Genomic DNA, 16,718 nt, shown 5'->3' with positions numbered 1-16,718 from the left:
ATATATATATATATAAAATTTATTTTAAATCCAAAAAAATTCATAAAATTCTAATAAATTATATAAATTTATTTCCTTATTAATTATTAATTATTTTATTTTTATTTTCCTAAATAAATTGATTTAGTTTCAATTTTAATAGTTTTAAATCATTATCCTAGGTATAATATATATATATATATATATATATTAAAACTATTAAAATTGAAACTAAATCAATTTATTTAGGAAAATAAAAATAAAATAATTAATAAGGAAATAAATTTATATCATTTATTAGAATTTTATGAATTTTTTTTGGATTTAAAATAAATTATTTTAAATATTATGAAGATAAAGCGGTAAGATATGAGGCCTATTTAGAATACTCCTATTTAAATAGGAGTTGATAATATCAATTAACCCTAATGTTCAATTACAAAACCTAAGTTCACGCATGAAACCAGCCGACGTTCCCCTTCGTGTCGCTCCTTCACCCACCCGGTCACGGCGGTGTTCTGCTACACGTGTGACGGAAGCGTCACACCCTGCGCGCCAACTGTCGGCGCCACCCCTCAGCCCAAAGCCGGTGCCACTCCTTTGCCAACATGGCCAATGGCAGATCAAGAAATTCAAGCATGGAGGGGCAATCTCGATCTGAGCTGAGTGTGGCCAATTTTTTTTTTTAATGGTTAATAAATTATATGTAATTAAAAAAATATTTTTAAATAACTTGGCATACATGAGAAAAATGTATAATATTATGAAAAAACCCATACAATAATATTAAAGCAGTCTACTAATGAATATGTGACAATTACGGTCTTCGAGACTCCATGTTATGAAAACGTTATAAAATTAACTCATTGTCGACAGTATTAAAAATATCTTTCTTGATATAGACTATCAAACTATCATTCATCCATTCATCTCTAATCATGTTCAACTGGAAGAAGTAAGACTAGCTCAATCATCCAATAAACCAAAGGAAACACACGATTCTTCATTATTTCAATCATTTTCTTTGCAAAAGCTCCCAAATCTGAAATGCCTTCAAACTGTTCTTCTGATATGACGTCATCAATATATGTTTCAAGCTCTTGCTCAACTAACATACGCTCATTCCAAGAAAAATTATCCTTATAAAAATGAGTCACACACACTAACTTCTGTATATCAAATTTAGAGAATGAGTTCCTAGGGGTCAAGGTATGATATAAATCAACAAATCTATAGTTGTTTCAGAGAAATAACCTACAATTTAAAAACCAAACAATAAAAGTAAAAATTAATAAATTTGTTACTATTTAAAAGAATTTAATTGACTGTAAATAAAAAAATAATTATGAAGTTACTTCATAAAAGATTTCAACATGGTAGCAGTGATAAAAATTAACTTTTTTCCATCTCTCTTCAAATGACTACGGCTGTTGATGGTATCTATCATATTAATTATTTCAATGGAATGAGTGTTACAAAACTTTTTCATATCCTCAAGTAAAACATCCCATCCAGAATCTCTCAACTTTTGCAATTTACCTTTCACATTATTGATCAAACGCATCACATTCATAATATTTTGATCTTTCTCTTGTAGAACTGTTGACAAATGATTTGTGATTGCCAATATATGTTTCATCAATAGTAGAATAAACACAAATTCATACCTCTCCATTCTTTCAACCAAAGTTCTACTTAAACCCTTGGAAGAATGATCACCATCATCAATCAAATTTTGAAGAACCTCTATAATAGATGGCCACATTTGTTCAATACGATATAAAGTTGAATGATGAAACCCCCATCGTGTATCTCCAGGTCTAGCTAGACTAGTTTCTTGGTTTAGTCCTCTACCAGAACTAATCTCTCCTCTTTCAATGTTCAACTTTTCTGTCATGTTCAAGTTGTCAAAGTTTGTTGGCCCTTCTGCAAGATGATGCAGATGTGTTCACAATCGAACCAACAATCCACATGAAATCACGAACATATTGATTTGCTTGAGCAACAACTACAATCACTAGCTGGAGTTGATGAGCAAAACAATGAACATACCTTGCATACAGATTTTCTTTCATTATCAGTGACTTTAACCCATTAAATTCTCCATACATATTTGAAGCACCATCATATCCTTGACCCCCCAATCTCCGACCCCCCAATCTCTCCACTAACAAACCATAATTAGCAAAAAAAAAAAAAGAGTCGATTACCTCCTTCAAACAAGCAGCTGTAGTTGTTACAACATGAACTACAGTCATAAATCGTTCAATCACCTCTCCATGTTTGTTCACATATCTAATAACAACTGTCATTTGCTCTTTCACTGAACAATCACGGGCCTCATCAAGTAGTAAAGTGAACCACCTATCTCCAAGATCAGCTAGAATAGTATTTGTGGTATCAACTGCACAAGCATTCACTAGTTGCTTTTGAATTTTAGGCAATCATTTGATTATTTCCAGGTGCATTCATTCCAACAATTGCTGCAACTTCTGGACACTCTGAGCTATACCATTTAAGCAATTCTAAAAAATTACCTCTATTGGATGATGTCAAAGATTCATCATGTCTCCGAAAAAGCAATCCTTATAGCAACAAAAAAACGAATTACTTTTAAAATGGCAGATAGGAATTTGCAATAAGCAACTTCAATCTTATATTTCCCTGATGAAAATGAATACTCCACTCTTTGTCTTTGATTGTTGAAACCCTCAAACTGTATTCTTGCCTCATTGCGCGTACTACCAACTCTACCTACATGCTCATTAAATTTTTCAATTGATTTTTTTCAATTTACAAAACCAGATCTTGTAAATACATCATCTCCTCCAAACCTTATATTACTAGGTCTAAAATGATAACACCAGAAACAAAAGATTGCATCTTTTGAAACACTATACTCCAACCAATCATGGTCTTTAAACCAAACCTTTCTGAAACATCTATTGTTTTTACCCATTTTTTTTCTTGGAAAATTATGACCTCGAGGTTGACAAGGACCCATAGCAATGTATTCTTTTCGAATAAGATCTCTAACACCAACATCATTTATACTCTTCAATCAGTTTTCGTAAACCAGGATCAACAACAATTTCTACTTCACTACTCAAATTTATAATATTTTCAAATAAAATTTACAGAGGAGGAGGAGGAGGAGGAGGTGGTGGTTGTAGTGGAGGAGTAGACTCTTCATCGGTAACAATAGACGATTCAATTGAACTCCTATGCCTCTTTGTAAAATATTTCAATATTTTCTACAAATTATAATATATGAGAAAAAATTATCAACATAAAGTATTATTTTACTAAACTTAATATGAACAATTTAACAATAACACAATTAAATTATTTAGCATTATTCATCAACACAATTCTTTAAAAAAAAACAAAATTAATTTAGCATAAATTATCAATATTCACAAATCACAATTAACTAAAAACTAATAAAAAAATTAATTACATCATAGATTCAAAGTTTATACAAAAATTAAATTACAAATTATCCAATAATTAAATATACAAAATCTAAATTTTCAATAATTCAACAATCAAATATACAAAAGCAACTAAACATTTAAACAATCAAACTTTTCAATTGTTAATTGTATATACAATAAGAAACAATTAAAAAAATAAAAATAAAAATAAAATAAACCCACTTACCTGAAGCTACGGCGATGCGTGTGGCCGGTAAGGGAGCTCCAAGACCTTCTGTCTGTCGGCTCCCTCACGTCGGGCGGTGGGGTTTAGTCGGAGATCCTGTTGGCCGACAAGAGCCACTGGTCGGCAGGAGGTGGGCGGCAGCACCGCAGCAAAAAGATGGCATCATGGCTTCACCTTTGGTCAGCAGAAGAAAAAAAAGGGTAGACTTTTTCTTTGTGAGCGACGGAAAGCAAAAAAGGAGAGAGAAAAAGGAAAATAAAAAAAATAAACCTACTTTATATCTGTAATTTTGGTACAAAATTAAAAAAATGAAACTCTTTGTTATTTTTTCTTTGGCAGCTGAGAAGAGTTTTTTATAGCCACAATTTTTTTTTCTGGTTTCACTGGCAAGAGGGGGCGACCGCCGACCCCGCCCCCTGGTGGATCCGCCCCTTACACAGCCGACTGACATTGGCATCGCACCCATGCCCTTTCTTGATTAGCGGTGCAGCCTCTACTGACACCACTCCTCCCCCACCCATGCGCACACGATTCAGCCGTGAGAACGACAGTGCCACCTGCTGTGCGCTTGATCATGGGCGCCATGTCCCTCTCCTTCTTCAAAGTTGATCATTGGCCTTTTCCCGCCCTATGAGTGGCCTACTATCGGCTACCTCTCGTTCCCTCGGTCGAGCAATTATTGTTACACCATCCTCACTCGTGAGTATCTCACCCAGCGTCGTCGTGTTGCCGGAGAAGAATATGTAGGTTCGGGTAGGCCGGCTAAAAGGGGAGTTGAATATCCTGAAAATAAATCAAGACCTTTCTCGAACTTTGGACTCGGGTTAGCAGCAATAGTATAATAAAAATAAATAATACAAAAACTGAAAGAAGAGACTCAGAATTTTACTTGGTTACAACCGGGGTGGTTGTTAATCCAAGACAATGACAGCACTAGAAAAATTCCTTCTTGTAGGCAGAGAAGCCTCTTACAATCTTTGAATGCTTAGACTATTGCTAAGAAGTTGATACAAGAGTTGATTCATTATTTCCTACATCCAGGGGCCTTTTTATAGCTCTTGAAAGTTCTATCTATAGTTTGAGGGCACCTCCCAAGGGTATGGAGGGCGCCTCTAGCGAGGTGGTACGGATAAAACTTTATCCGCTGTGAATGACCACTTTGGCCAGGTCGAGGGCGCCCTCAAGGATATGGAGGGCACCCTCTATATCATAGGGCACCCTCTATGGAGGGCGCTCTCTACATCATGGAGGGCACCCTCTATATCATGGAGGGTGCCTCTACTTGCAGCGTATAAATAACTCCAACTTTCCTTTAGATCTTTCGTTGCTCTGTTCGCTTGGGTGATTGCGACCAACTGAAATAAGGCTCATCCGAACCCAATTTCTGACATTCTTCTCGAGCAGGCTTCCGCTTCGACTTCTCGTCCCTCGAACGTCGCGTACGTTCTTCTTGTCCACCTGTGTACTCTTCTATGGAACCTCGTCCCTCAGACGCACTGAGCTCGTCGGCTCTCTCCCGTGTTGTCCTTCTCACTAGCCGCGCCTTCTGCTCAACTTCCTGTGCTCCTAAGTTCCTGCACATTTAGACACATGGATTAAACCAAAACAGGACCTAACCTAACTTACTTGATCACACCAAAAATAACCTTGGGGATCCAACAATCTCTCAACCTAAGTTAAGTTAGGGTAAAATAATCATAAAGTAAAGAAATAAAATTGCAATACTAAGTAAAGTTACAATTATGCAATATGGTGCAAAGATTTTCAAAATTTAAGATTTTGAACTATCTCCCCTTAGACTTAATCTTATCTTCTTCCCCTTTGATCACATAAAAATTAGGGTACTCAATAAAATCTAAAGGTAAAAAAAAATAGTTTTAACAGAATTTTTTTTTAAAATGAAACTTAAAAAAAATTCTAAGTGAAATTTGAAAAAATTTCTAAGTGAAGTTAGCAAGTTAAGTAAAAAAAATATTTTAATAAATGTTGAATCATTGACAAAAATTGAAAGCGTCTAATTAACCTTTTTATGCTTATCAGTTTGTCAATTAAATATTTAATTTAGAAATTGACTTCTAGGTCGTAGCGAGGCACTAGACCTTCTTGGTTATTGAATCATCAACCACTTCTAGACAAAGTCGCTTAATGAATTTAAACATTTAATCTACTATTTGAAAGCCTAATGGAAATTTTAACTCAAATATTCTTTAGGAACCCAATATAGGTTCCTTCCTATTGGGCTAATTAGAAATTTACGAGGTACATAACTTTTAGGAATTTTCCTAATTTGACCTTTATGAAATCTAATATACCAGTTCAGATTTCTATATTTCCTAATATTTTCATTGTATGAACATGCATGATTTTTTAGATTTTTATCTCTGTTTTCAATTTGTCATTTTCTATTTTTAGATTATCATATAAATCTAGTGGATATGCTTTTGACAATTGTATTTTTAAATCTATGTTTTCTTTTTCTAACTTGCAACATTCTTTAGTTAATAATTTTACAAATTTAAATAATTTGTCAGGTGGGAGAGATCGTAGCTTACTTACCTTGTCGATCTCATTGTCCGTAGCTCCCCCTGAACTGCTGCTTTCTTCTGTTGACGCTCCCTCTTCATCGATGCTCATTTCGGACGAGCTTGCTTCGTGTTTGTCTTCTTGGTAACTTGCCATCAATGCAAGTTCGGAGAAAGCTTCGACCTTTGATTCGGACGATGTTTCATCCCATGTCGCCTTTAGGGTCCTGTGTTTGTTTGTTTGGACAGGCTTCTTCTCTTTGCCTTTGTCCTTCTTCTTCAATTTAGGACAGTTGTCTTTTACATGTCCTTCTTCATCACAGTGGTAGCCATTTTATTTTCCTTCTTCTTCTACCCTTCACTTGGTTAAATTGTTTAGATTTAAATATTTTTTTAAATTTACGTACCATCAGCGCTGTTTCATCATCATCGAAGGAGGATTCTAACTCTTGTTCATCCATTTTTTACTTTAAGAGCAATATTGTGTTTTGGCTCCTTCTTTGAATTTGCACATCCTATTTCATGAACTTTAAAAATAGAGAATAATTCATCTAAAGTAACAGATTCAAGGTCCTTAGAGATATAATAGGCATCCACTAATGATGTCCATTCTTTATTTCTAGGGAAAGCATTAAGTGCGTACCTTAGCGAATCTCAGTTGCTTACTTTTTCTCTAAGATTCGAAAGACCGGTGATTAGTTCCTTGATCCTTGAGTGAAGATGTGCTACAGTCTCGTCGTCTTCTAATCGGAGATTGTTGATTTGGTTGCGAAGTAAGTCCCATTTTGCAAGTTTTGCCTCCGAGGTTCCTTCGTGAAGTTTCATGATTTTTTCCCAGAGCTCCTTGGCAGACTCGTAAGCTCTGATTCGGTTGACTTCTTATGGCGGTAGGATGCTTAGCAGATGAAATTTTGCTTTGCCGTTTGCCACGAAGTCGGCTGTTCCTTCTTTGTCTAGTGGAATTTATCTTTACCTTCAAGTACTGAAAAACCAACCTCCATTATCAAAAATAAATCAAAATCAGTCTTGAAAAATACCTCCATCTTATTTTTCCAGTTGGCGAAGTCCCCTTCGAACTTTGGTGGGTGAATGCTTGATCCGACCATCTCATATGCTTCGTTCGACTATTAGTCCTCCTAAAGCGAACTTAGCTCTGATGCTACTTGTAGGTCCGGGTAGGCCTGCTAAAAGGGGGGTTGAATAGCCTGAAAAATAAATCAAGACCTTTCTCGAACTTTGGACTCGGGTTAGCAGCAATAGTATAATAAAAATAAACAATACAAAAACTGAAAGAAGAGACTCACAAAAACTGAAAGAAGAGACTCAGAATTTTACTTGGTTACAACCGGAGTGGTTGTTAATCCAAGACAATGACAGTACTAGAAAAACTCTTCGTGTAGGCGGAGAAGCCTCTTACAATCTTTGAACGCTCATACTATTGCTAGGAAGTTGATACAAGAGTTAATTCATTATTTCCTAGCTCTAGGGATCTTTTTATAGCTCTTGAAAATTCTATCTATAGTTTGAGGGCGCCTCCCAAGGATATGGAGGGCGCCTCCAGCGAGGCGGTACGGATAAAACTTTATCCGCGGTAAACGACCACTTTGGCAAGGTCAAGGGCGCCCTCAAGGCTATGGAGGGTGCCCTCTATATCATGGAGGGCGACCTCTACCTACAGCATATAAATATCTCCAGTTTTCCTTTAGATCTTTCGTTGCTCCGTTTGCTTGGGTGATTGCGGCCAACCGAAATAGGGTTCACCCGAATCCAATTTCCGACCTTCTCCTCGAGCAACCTTCTGCTCCGGCTTCTCTCCCTCGAACGTCATGTACGTTCTTTTCATCCACCGGTGTACTCTTCCATGGCACCTCGTCCCTCAGACGCACCGAGCCCGTCGACTCTCTCTCGTGCCGTCCTTCTTGCTAGCAGCGTCTTCTGCTCGACTTCCTGTGCTCCTAAGTTTCTGCACACTTAGACACAGGGATTAAACCAAAACAGGACTTAACCTAACTTAGTTGATCACACCAAAAATAACCTTGGGGATCCAATAGAATAAGAGGGGTGCAATGAACACCACCTTTCCACACCACTACCGTTGCTACTGCTTGGCTAGAGCCACCCCCAGAGAGGACGTGAGCCGCTGGCGAATAAAATTAGGGTAAAATTAGGGGTGATTATAGAGTGTTATATTGGATGTGATTATTCATTTTTTTATTTATCATTTCGTTGTTATGTCCTAATTGTTGGTGCGAGGAGCATCCGACGATCAAACTTGTGTTTTGATTATGTTAAAGGGACCAAAGTTAAGTTGTCTTGTTATCTAATAATGTTCAATGAGTTTGCAGGAAAGTCCTAAGTGTACTTAGGCAAAAGTCCTAACTATGGTTAGACAGGTGGAAAATCCTAGGGGTGGTAACCCTAGGCGAAAAGTCTTAGCGGATCGAGGGCTTCGGGCAAAATCCACGGGGTGGTGACCCTAGGTTGAAATCCTGGTGTCGCGAACCGGGTGGAAGACTAGACGGGTTGTAGAGCGGTCGTCTAGCAGAAAGTCCTTGAACTTCGGGCGCTTAGCAAAAGTCTAGTCGGTATGAAGAACCAGTCTGGCAACAGGTAAACTCTCCTGAGTGGAGTAGGTGAGGACGCGTTTCCCGGTGAGGGAACAGTAGACGTCGATTTGACCTAGGGTTTCTGGATGGAAATTCGAAGTCAGAACCGGACAGTCAGAGGCTGTCAAATCTTATATTAAATACATTATTTTTGCCCAGACTAACTTTATTTTACAGAAAACAAATGTGCTGGAGAAATCTCGTCCGGGAGCCCGGAAGTGGTCCGAGCACCCCGAGCTGGTCCGAGCGCCCAGAGTCGGTCTGGGCGCCCATAACCCAAAAGTTATTGGGAAGCTAACATGGCATGCGCGGAGTGGCCGAGCCACGTGGTCCAAGCGCTCGGACGGGTTCCAGGCGCTCGGAACAGCCTATATAAGGAGCCTCGGCCAGAGGCTGCAGAACAACACAATGAACAACTTCCGCTTCTTCGAGCTACTCAGAAAACACCTCTACGACACCAAAAAGCTCCGACGACGACTCTTCTAGAAGATTTTCTCATACAGAGCTTTCGGTATTGTTTTCATTTAAAAAATTCCTTGTACTACAACTGCAAGCTTTTGTAATTCCAGATTGATTAATGATTGTCCATCGAAAGAACTCTTATGTGCGGGCCTTGGAGTAGGAGTCGCCACAGGCTCCGAACTAAGTAAAAATCCTTGGTGTCTTTGTTCTATTTGTCTTTGTCTTATTTCCGCTACGAGTTTTCCGAAACGAACGAAATAGCCATGAGCGTTATTCACCTCCCCTCTAGCGTTTTCGATCCAATAATTGGTATCAGAGCGGGGTCACTCTGAATCAGTACAACTACCGTTCGAGCAATTGGTATTATGCCTTTCATTTTTTTCCTCCAAAACTATTTTTAAAAAAATCATTTTCATCTCTTCACTATTGGTCCGTATTAGCGAAATATCGCATTTTCAAAAATTTGTAATAAATTTTTAAAAAAATTTAAATTTTTTTTGCTATTTTTATCTTTCCTCCACTCTACTAATCCAAGACCAAGTCTTGGAACAAAGTTTCTTATTTTTCTTGTGTGCGAGATTTTTTACAATGGCCCATCAAGAAGGCTACAACACAACCCACCCGCCGCTCTTCACCGATGAAGATTTTGGCTACTTGAAGGGCCGAATGGAGTTTTACCTTCAAACCCAGTTCGAGATGTGGATGATCATCAAAACTGATATCACACTCCCACTCGACGACACCAGAAAACCAATTTCATGCGAGAACTGGGACACAAGTATGATAAAGAAGGTCGAAGCCAACGCCAAAGCAACGTGCACTCTTCAATGTGGACTAATAAAGGAGGAGCTGAACTGAGTCGGTCCATTCTCAAGCGTGAAAGAGCTGTGGGAAAAATTGATCGAGTTGCACGAGGGCACTTCCGACACGAAGGTAAGCAAACGTGATTTACTTTTCAATAAATTGTATAACATCAAAATACAAGAAGGTGAGACGTCTAGCCAACTTCATGCGCGCATTCAAGATCTTCTCAATAGCCTTCATGCAATCAGACAGAAGGTGGAGAATTGGGATGTAATAAGGTACGCACTAAACATTTTTCTGAGAAATACCTTGTGGGCATCAATGGTAGACACCTACAAAGTATCCAAGGATTTGTCGTTAATTAAATTAGAAGAACTGTTTTTGAAATTTGAATTACACGAACAGATTAATACACGCTCGACCAAGAAAGGTATTGCCTTGATTGCAGGTACGAGCAAGACCCGAGAAGCAAAAGTAAAGCACAGAACTGAACCCGAGGCCAAAAATGAATCAGACTTAGAAGACAACAAAACTATCGCCGAGCTCGTAAAACTGGTATAGAAGATGTGCAAGAAGAAAAAGGTAACTCAATCGAATACGAAGGTCAAAACTGGAGTTACATGCTACGACTACAACTAGAAGGGGCACTACAAGCCGGAGTACCCAAACTAAAAGCAACGAAGAAGAAAGGCGATGAAGGAAACGTGGTCTGAGTCATCAGAAGAATCCGACGAGGAAGAACACAAGCAAGCAAGTTACCTCACTCTACCAATATAAGCATATGTGGTTGAAACTGAGTCTGAGTCCGAGTCAGATATCGAGAGCGAATCGGAAACTGAGTCCGCGCGAAGCCACCGATCTGTATCCGTTTCCGAAGGGCCTAACCCCACTATAAGCTCTCTAATTTCTGGTACTAGTGTAGACGACTTAGAAAAATTAGTTTCATATTTATTAAAGAAATTGACCAAATCCAACGTCCGGGTCAAGTAAGCCAAAAGGAGGTAATAGTCCTTAAGGAAGCGACCGACTCGAGTTCTTTGACTGAGTCAGTTCAAAATGAAAGTTCAACCCAAGCCCAACAACTTGAGGAAGAAAATTCCAATTTGAAGACTCAAATTAAAGAACTCAAGAACACGTTAGAACAGTTCACCTTGGGTTCCAAGAATCTTGATCTGATTCTTGGAAACAAAGAGTCATTTACAACCGATCCGGACTTGGATTTAAGACCAAAAATAAATTTAGATCTTATTTGTCTCTATTAAAACTCTCAAATAGAAACTTAGTCCAAGCATGGGTCTCCAAGTAGAACTTGATTAATCAAGTTGGACTTGGTCAATATTGGATCCCCAAGGATCAGATTCATTATCTTGATAGACCTTATCGAGGCTATGATCTAGGGGGAGCCAATAAAAAGACCATTTTTATCATAAAATAAATTTTTTTAATGTTTGTTTTTACTACTCTATTATACATGCTTAGACTAGGCTAGATAAGGACCTATGCTTGAGTTACACTTGACCAGTTAGACCTAGGAGTTACTATAAGGAAATTAAATACCTAATTTCTTTGAAATGCTTTGTCTAGAAGTGGTGGATGATCCCATACCCAAGAAGACCTAGTGCCTCGCCACAGCCTGGAAGCCAACCATCGAAAAAAATATTTAATTGACTAACTATAAAACTTGAGTCTAACTCAATTGTAAATCAATCCTTAGATTGGAATTTAAATTGAAGATTAAATTAACTATCTCACAAAACTATTAAGATTACCTGATTGAAAATCTAGAAAAGGGTGAGATGAACCTAAGTTTAAAGTAGTTAACCAAACTTGAATTAATTAAAATAAAGCTAACTCCATCTCACAAGCACTCATAAACTGAACATGCTTGATAACCTAGAATGGGTGAGATGGAAAATCAGAAAATAATAACCTTTTTTTTTATTATTTACATGCTTGGACTCTAGGATTCTCAAAATTTTTAAGACATTAATCATGGGGGAGTGAAAGGAGTCAAGTTAAGTTTTTTTTTTGTTAAAGTTTTTTTAAAATAAAAAATAGGGGTTCAAAATATTTTTGAAAAAGAAAGTTTATTTTACAACTATTTTTGGAATGAAAAATAAATCATTTTTTGAAACTAAGTATTTGATAAAGTATTTTAAGTTTTCTTTAAAAAAATTCATTTACTTAGCTAAGTATTTTTACAAAAAATATTTTTAAAACTAAGTTTTTTTTAACAAAATATTCTTCAAGCTAAGTGCTTATTAAAATATATTTTTTTAAAAAAAAAAGTGCTGAAGTTTTTATCACAATATTCTTAAAAGTAAAGTATTTTTTAAGCTGAGTACTTTTAACTAAACCTTTTTTTTTCAAATCCTTTATAAGACTGAGTATTAAAACAATTCAAAGATAAAATTTAGCTAAATTATTATTTTTTAAATCTAAATGTATTTCAAAGCACTTATTTTCAAAACCTAAGTTTAAGTCACTTTCAAAAAACTTAAAAGTTTTGCCAAGTTTTTCTTTCTTCTTGCAAAACTAATAAGAGCTACTTTTCAGGGGGAGCTAAATTTTTTTTTTATCTTTACATTTTGTCTCTCTACTTAGTATTATTTTGGATTTATATCAAAGGGGGAGAGAAAAGTCAAAGTTAAGAATTTAAGAATTTAAACTAGTTAAAAATTTAAACATAAATTTTATAAAAGGGGGAGCATAAGGAAGTTTTTTCAAATCATTGTATTTATGCTCATGCTTAAATTCATTATTTTGTTATATTTTACTTAACTTTGAACCGTGTTGCCATAATCAAAAAGAGGGAGATTGTTGGTGCGGGAAGCATCCGACGATCGAACATGTGTTTTGATTATGTCAAAGGGACCAAAGTTAAGTTGTCTTGTTATCTAACAATGTTCAATGAATTTGCAGGAAATTCCTAAGTGTACTTAGGTGAAAGTCCTAGCTGCGGTTAGGCAGGTGGAAAATCCTAGGGGGTGGTAACCCTAGGCGGAAAGTCTTGGCGGATTGAGGGCTTCAGGCAAAATCCTAGGGGAGGTTGAAATCCTGGTGTCGCGAACCGGGTGGAAGATTGGACGGGTCATAGAGCGGACGCCCATCAGAAAGTCCTTGAACTCCAGTCGGTCTGGAGGACCGATCTGGCAACAGGTAAGATCTGGCAACGTGTTCCCCGGTGAGGGAACAGTAGGCGTCGGTTCGACCTAGGATTTCCCGATGGAAATCTGAAGTCAGAACAGGACAGTAAGAGGCTGTCAAATCTTATATTAAATACATTGTTTTTTCCTGAATTAACTTTATTTTGCAGAAAATAAAGGTGCTGGAGAAAGCTCGTCCGGGCGCCCGGAACCCAAAAGTTATTGGGAAGCTGATGTGGCGTACGCGGAGTGGCCGAGCCATGTGGTCTAGGCGACCGGAGGGGTTCCGGGCGCCCGGAACAACCTATATAAGGAGCCTCAACCAGAAGCTGTAGAACAACACAACGAACAACTTCCACTTCTTCGAGCTGCTCAGAAAACACCTCTACGACACCAGAAAGCTCCGACGACGACTCTCCTAGAAAATTTTCTCATATAGAGCTTTCAGTATTGTTTTCATTTAAAGAATTCCTTGTACTACAACTGTAATCTTTTGTAATTCCGGATTGATTAGTGATTGCTCATCGAAAGCACTCTTACGTGCGGGCCTTGGAGTAGGAGTCACCACAAGCTCCGAACCAAGTAAAAATCCTTGGTGTCTTTGTTCTATTTGTCTTTGTCTTATTTTCACTGTGAGTTTTCCGAAACGAACGAAATAGCCATGAGCGCTATTCACCCCCTCTAGTGCTTTCGATCCAACACTAATTATCATTGTCTTTCATTTGTCGTTGAGAGAGTCGTTAGTGACAATTATTATATCCTGTTGACCATTATCTCCCATTCATAATTGAGAGAGAGTTGTCAATGATCATGATACATACAACTCTCCACTAGACCTAGATAGTGGGAGTGTGATTTCATCCACAGTCTATAGCTGAGGAGCTAGATAGCGACCTCACCATGTCTGCCCACTAGACCATATAATGGTAGCAGGAGTTTGCCCGCAGACAGTGACCTTGACTGTCCACTAGACCAGATAACGGTAGCATGAGTTTGAGCACAGTTAGGACATGTTATATGCTTGTTATATGCTTATTATGTGTTTGCTTTATGCATGTGATTTATTGGTTATACCTGATGGAGTAGGTTAGTGATGAGTTATGTTGTTGGTTATGGTTTGTTTAGTAGATAGTTTTATCTCGGTGCTCTTACTTTTGTAGTAAATATTTATTACCTGAGACTGCATCATTTGATCTCTTTACAATAGTAGCATGCACTATTTCCTTATACCCACTAAGTGTTTTATACTCACTACCCTTTATTTTTTTTACTTCCAAGTTAGCAGATAGAGGATGAGTTGTGTCACTTAGAGGTCCTGACTGCTAGTCTCACTTAAGTTGGATTCATCCTTTGTGAGTCGTTTGATTTATTTTTCTGCTGTTTTTGTTTATGGTTGTGTTTTCTAGTCGAATTATTGAGTTTTGTTATGATAGTTTATTGGTTTAGTATAGTATGATTACATGCACATGCATACATATAGATATCAGTTATTATGAGTTGTGATTTTATATCACATTGATGTTTATCTTGATTGATCTGAGTTCGATATCATATTTCTTATATTGTTACTAGGGGTACTGTTCAATTTAGTGGATAAGTATACCCTTGGGGCGTGACAATGTTAGGTGATGAAGGTTGTATGACGGACTTCTGTTGGGTAGAGGAAGGTTCTATGGCATGCATTTGATAGAGTATCAGAATATTTCTTAACGAATAGTCATTATTCTTTGAAGGTGGTTGTGATTTCCTTATAGTGTTATCTTTTGATGATAGTCTGACCAACACTGGGGTCGACCGGGTGTATACAGGGGGTCGTGCCCTTGAGAAGCAAGGAGTTGAGCCTTGGGAATCCAACTAGCACTAGAGCCGATCAGGAGTAGATTGAGAGTCATACCTATGAGAAGCGAGGGGTTGAGCCTTGGGGCTATGAGCAGTACTGTGCCGATCGAGAGTAGACTAGGAGCTATGCCCATAAGAAGTGAGGGGTTGAACCTTGGGGGTCCGACTAGCACTTGGGTCAATCAGGAGTAGACTAGGAGTTGTGCCCATGAAAATGAGGGGCTAAGCCCTAGGGGTCCGACCAGGAGTAGACTTAGGGTTGTGCCCATGAAAAGTGAGGAGTTGAGCCTTGGGGGTCTGACCGACACTAAGACCAATCGGGAGTAGACTGGGAGTTGTGCCCATGAGAAGTGAGGGGTTGAGCCCTGGAAGTCCGACTGACACTGGGGTCAACTTAGAGTAGACTGGAAGTTGTGCTCATGAGAAGTGAGGGGCTGAGCCTTGGGGATTCGATCGACACTAGGGTCGACTAGGAATACACTAGCAGTTGTGCTCATGAGAAGTGAGGAGTTGAACTTTGAGGGTCCAACCAGTACTAGGGCTGTCCGAGAATAGACTAGGAGTTGTGCCTATGAGAAGTGAGGGGCTAAACCTTGGGGTCTGACCGACACTAGGGCCGATCAAGAGTAAACTGGGAACCATGCCCACAAGACATAGGGTGTTGAGTCCCTGAGAATCCGACCGGCTCTGGGGACTGGTCGGTTGTGAACAAAGCATAGTGACCTTGAGGCCAGGGTAGCCAAGTCCCGGGGAAAATTATCTGTTTGGACATATACTCCCCAACCTTGACGACCACTCTTCTTGACTTTTGACCGCCATATCACCTTGACTTTTGACCCTACACTATCCCTGGGGTCATCCACTATACACCGTATCACAAGCGTTCCTTTTAAGTCTAGTCGAAGGAGGCTCATGACTGATTGACTAGACTCGAGTTCTACTGTTGTCCTGCCGTTTGACGGAGCGGTAGCTCCAATGGCTTCTCCTCGGTAACATTATCTTTTTCGAAAAAAATTCTTGTCAATCATTTTAAATGTGAGGTAGGGTGTTGGTGATAACATATCAGTGCAATGATTTGATTGTCCCGTCTATCATAAATGACATTTTATGGGCAATCGCCATGTGCCTTACTAACTCCATTCTGATATGATGGCTGACGCACGCCCTTTCGCATGAATTTTGACGATGATTCATCTCCTCTAATATGATGGTTTCCCTTGATAGGTTGTTTTGATCGGATGGTTCAAGCTTCAAAACACCCTTAAGTCCCTCGTTAAAAACCCTAAGCGCTGTAGAAAGTAATCAATTCATGCTTCATCTTCTTCAACTTTCTTCTCCAACAATTTTATTGTCTACGATCCTCTCTTTGTGGCCTCCATAGTAAGTGCTCTTCCTCGACCTTTCTCCCCCTCTCATTTGTTCTTCGATGACTCAAGAAACTTTCGCCCCCTGGTATGCTACTTTTTGCTTTGATTTTGCCAATTGTGACCTTGAGCTAGCCCAGCTAGGCCTAGAGATTCCAAAGACCTTCCATATTCAAATTCCTGGCCCCTAAGACTGTCCTCATTGTCCTCCTCCTGGCTTCGTCACCTTTTCCAAGGATCAACTTCAGGCTGGTCTGTGATTTCTCATCCCTCAGTTTTTTTTTGAAATAAACCAGTATTTTCACATTCCACTTTCTCAATTTGCTCCTAATG

This window comes from Zingiber officinale, chromosome 7B (genome assembly GCF_018446385.1).
Source record: "Zingiber officinale cultivar Zhangliang chromosome 7B, Zo_v1.1, whole genome shotgun sequence".
Classification (NCBI taxonomy): domain Eukaryota; kingdom Viridiplantae; phylum Streptophyta; class Magnoliopsida; order Zingiberales; family Zingiberaceae; genus Zingiber; species Zingiber officinale.
This window is presented reverse-complemented; position numbering follows the sequence as displayed.